The following is a 5251-nucleotide window of genomic DNA, read 5'->3' on the forward strand; positions in this document are numbered from 1 at the left end:
GCATAGGTTTCACTAGTGGCTTCTCTCAAGATAGCATAAGTATTACGGTGGGTGAACAAATTACTGTCGAGCAATTGATAGAAAAGAGAATAATTATGAGATTATCTTGGCATGATAATGTATATAGGCATCACGTCTATGACAAGTAGACCGACTCCTGCCTGTATCTACTACTATTACTCCACACATCGACCACTATCCAGCATGCATCTAGAGTATTAAGTTCATAAAGAACAGAGTAACACATTAATAAGGATGACATGATGTAGAGGTCTAAACTCATGCAATATGATATAAACCCCCATCTTTTTATCCTCGTTGGTAACAATACAATACGTGCCTTGCTGCCCCAGCTGTCACTTGGAAAGGACACCGCAAGATTGAACCCAAAGCTAAGCACTTATCCCATTGCAAGAAAGATCAATCTAGTAGGCCAAACGAAACTGATAATTCAAAGAGACTTGCAAAGATAACTTAATCACACATAAAAGAATTCATAGGAGATTCAAATATTTCTCATAGATAAACAAGATCATAAGCCCACAATTCATCAGATCTCGACAAATGATGACCCGCAAGTATACGGGATAGTTGTAGCCTCTTTCGATAAGTAAGAGTGTCGAACCCAACGAGGAGCTAAAGGTAGAACAAATACTCTCTCAAGTCCTATCAGCCACTGATACGACTCTACGCACGCTTGACGTTCGCTTTACCTAGAACAAGTATGAAACTAGAAGTACTTTGTAGGTGTGATAGGATAGATTTGCAAGATAATAAAGAGCACGTAAATATAAAATAGGGGCTGTTTAGATAAAGAAGTAATAAAGTAAATATTCCCCCTAAGCAATTGACTATGTTACTAGACCGGTAATCACTATTGCAATTCTATTTGAGGGAAAGGCATAAGCTAACATATCATCCCTTACTTGGAATTCTATGCACGTATGATTGGAACTCTAGCAAGCATCCTCAACTACTAAAGATTCATTAAGGTAAAACCCAACCATAGCATTAAAGCATCAAGTCCCCTTTTATCCCATACACAAACAACCTACTTACTCGGGTTTGTGTTTCATGTCACTCACGCCACCCACCATAAGCAAATCATAAACATATTGCAAACCCTACAGCGGGGATCCCTCACGCTTGCGCGACACAGAGGCCACAATAGGACAGCACCAATAATAAAACATGCAACTCAAACCAATCATAGCAATTCATCAATCACCGATAGGACAAAGAAAATCTACTCAGACATCATAGGATGGCAACACATCATTGGAAAATAATATGAAGCATAAAGCACCATGTTCAACTAGAGGGTACAGAGGGTTCCGGGAGAGTGGACCGCTGGATATAGATGGGGGAAGGTGATGGAGATGTTGGTGAAGATGACGGCGGTGTTGGTGAAGATCGCGGTGATGATGATGGCCCCCGGTGGCATTCTGTCACCACCGGAAGCAAGGGGGAGGGAGCCCCCCTTCTTCTTCTTCTTCCTTGACCTTCTCCCTAGATGGGAGAAGGGTTTCCCCTATGGTCCTTGGCTCCCATGGCTAGGGAGGGGCGAGAGCCCCTCCGAGATTGGATCTATCTCTGTGTTTCTGCGTTCTCAGATTCTACCCCTTCACCGTTTCTTAAATATCCGGAGATCCGTAACTCCGATTGGGGTGAATCTTTCGCCTAGATCTTTCTCATAAAATTAGCTTTCTTGCACCAAAAGAAGAGCGTCAACCGCCTAACTGGTGGCCCACGAGAGCCCAGGCCGCGCCCAGGGGGAAGGGCACGCCCCCTGTCTCGTGGCCACCCCGGACAGCGTTTCGCGTTGATTTTACTTCCCAAAAATCATAAATATTCCAAAAAAATCTCCGTCCATTTTTATCCCGTTTTGACTCCGTTTGATATTGGGTTTCTGCGAAACAAAAAACATGCAACAGACAGGAACTGGCACTAGGCACTAGATCAATAAGTTAGTCCCAAAAAATAGTATAAAAAGTTGCCAAAAGTATATAAAAGTTGAATAATATTGGCATGGAACAATCAAAAATTATAGATATGATGGAGATGTATCAGCATCCCCAAGCTTAATTCCTGCTCGTCCTCGAGTAGGTAAATGATAAAAAAGATAATTTTTGATGTGGAATGCTACCTAGCATAATCTTGCTCATATGTCTAATCATGGCATGAATATTAAGACACGAGTGATTCAAAGCAATAGTCTATCATTTGACATAAAAACAAAAATACTTCGAGCTTAGCAATAAAGCAATCATGTCTTTTCAAAACAACATGGCCAAAGAAAGTTATCCCCACAAAATCAAATAGTCTGGCTGTTGCGCTATCTTCATCACACAAAGTATTTAATCATGCACAACCCCGAAGACAAGCCAAGCAATTGTTTCATACTTTCGAAATCTCAAACTTTTTCAACTTTCACACAATACACGAGCGTGAGCCATGGACATAGCACTATAGGTGGAATAGAATATGATGGTGGGGGTTATGTGGAGAAGACAAAAAAGGAGAAAGTCTCACATCGACTAGGCTTATCAATGGGCTATGGAGATGCCCATCAATAGATATCAATGTGAGTGAGTAGGGATTGCCATGCAACGGATGCACTAGAGCTATAAGTGTATGAAAGCTCAAACTGTAAACTAAGTGGGTGTGCATCCAACTTGCTTCCTCGTGAAGACCTCAGGCGTTTGAGGAAGCCCATCATCGGAATATACAAGCCAAGTTCTATAATGAAAGTTCCCACTAGTATATGAAAGTGAAAGCATAGGAGGCTCTCTCTATGAAGAACATGGTTCTACTTTGAAGCACAAGTGTGGTAAAAGGATAGTAACATTGCCCCTTCTCTCTTTTTCTCTCATTTTTTTATTTTCTATTTTTTTATTTTCTTTTTCCTTTTTCTTTTGGTGGGCTTCTTTGGCCTCTTTTTTTATTTGGCCTTCTTTGGCCTCTTTTATTTTTCATAAAGTCCGGAGTCTCATCCCAACTTGTGGGGGAATCATAGTCTCCATCATCCTTTACTCACTGGGGCAATGCTCTAATAATGATGATCATCACACTTTTATTTACTTACAACTCGATATCTAGAACAAAGATATGACTCTATATGAATGCCTCCGGCGGTGTACCAGAATGTGCAATGATCTAGCGTAGCAATGACATCCAAAAACGGACAAGCCATGAAAACGTCATGCTAGCTATCTTACGATCATGCAAGGCAATATGACAATGAATGATCAAGTCATGTATATGATATGATGGAAGTTGCATGGCAATATATCTCGGAATGGCTATGGAAATGCCATGATAGGTAGGTATGGTGGCTGTTTTGAGGAAGATATAATGAGGCTTATGTGTGATAGAGCGTCTCGTATCACGGGGTTTGGATGCACCGGCGAAGTTTGCACCAACTCTCAAGGTAAGAAAGGGCAATGCACGGTACCGAAAAGGCTAGCAATGATGGAAGGGTGAGAGTGCGTATAATCCATGGACTCAACATTAGTCATAAAGAACTCATATACTTATTGCAAAAATCTACAATCCATTGAAAACAAAGTACTACGCCATGCTCCTAGGGGGATAGATTGGTAGGAAAAGACCATCGCTCGTCCCCGACCGCCACTCATAAGGAAGACAATCAATAAATAAAATTGTGCTCCAACTTCATCACAAAGCGGTTCACCATACGTGCATGCTACGGGAATCACAAACCTCAACACAAGTGTCTCTACAATCCACAACCACCCACTAGAATGACTCTAATATCAGCATCTTTATATCACAAAACTATTGCAAGGAATCAAACATATCATATTCAATGATCCACAAGTTTATGTAGGATTTTATGACTAACCATGTGAATGACCAATTCCTATCATCTCTCTAAATAGATATAAGTGAAGCAAGAGAGTTTAATTCTTTCTACAAAAGGCATGCCCATGCTCTAACAAATATAAGTGAAGAAAAAGAGCATTCTACAAATGACGGTTTTCTATGTGACGAGAAACAGGCAATCCAAACTTCAAATGATATAAGTGAAGCACATGAAGCATTCTATAAAGCCATACTCAAAGGATTTAAGTGAAGTGCAATGAGCATTATATAAATCAACCAAGGACTATCTTATACCAGCATGGTGCATAAAAGAAAAGTGAAAACTAAATGCAAAAGATGCTCCAAGACTTGCACATAATGCACGAATGAAACGAATACGAAAACATACCGATACTTGTTGAAGAAAGAGGGGATGCCTTCTGGGGCATCCCCAAGCTTAGATGCTTGAGTCTCCTTGAATATTTACTTGGGTTGCCTCGGGAATCCCCAAGATTGAGCTCTTGCCTCTCTTCCTTTTCCTCATATCGAGACCTCCTCGTTTAGACACTTCATCCACACAAAACTTCAACAGAAAACTCGGTAAGATCCGTTAGTATAATAAAGCAAATCACCACGTACTGTTTAAAACCAATTCAAATTTTGCTTTTTCATTGTGTCTACTGTAATATAACTTTTCCATGGCTTAATCCACTAATATAAATTGATAGATTCATCAAAACAAGCAAACTATGCATCAAAAACAGAATCTGTCAAAAACAGAACAGTCTGTAGCAATCTGAACAATAACAATACTTCTGTTACCCCAAAAATTCTACCAAAATTAGTAAAAATAAAAAAGTTGTATAGAAAGACAGTGAAAAAGGAATCAGAACTATTTCGCGTTCCAGCTAAAAATGTAAAATCGCGCACTACAGCCAAAGTTTCTGTCCAGCACTGTACAAACCAACAAGCATTGTAAACATCCTAAAGGCAAACCTTGGCACATTATTTTTATAATAAAATGGAATTGTACAAGGGGATAATTATTTTTGTTGAAAAGTTTATGTAATCAAGATTCACAAAGTTTCCATCAGCATGAACAAAGTTCAAGGAGCTCTCCCACTTCAACAATGCTTGTCTTTCTCACTTTCACTTCCCTTTTTGAAAAGTTTTTAGGTTCCCCTCTTTATTTTTTTTGTTTTTAAACTATATAAAAGCACTCAAAAGAAATAAATGACTCTCTAAAACTTCCGGGTTGTCTCCCTGGCAGCGCTTTCTTTAAAGCCATTAAGCTAGGCATTTAGTGCTCAAGTAATGGATCCACCCGGATCCCAAGGTATATCAAAGCCAATCTTAATTAACAATGATTTGTAATTTAGTAGTGAGCACAAAGTAACATATATCACGCAACAACTAAGTCTAACTC

Source organism: Triticum dicoccoides, chromosome 3B (genome assembly GCF_002162155.2).
Source record: "Triticum dicoccoides isolate Atlit2015 ecotype Zavitan chromosome 3B, WEW_v2.0, whole genome shotgun sequence".
Lineage (NCBI taxonomy): Eukaryota > Viridiplantae > Streptophyta > Magnoliopsida > Poales > Poaceae > Triticum > Triticum dicoccoides.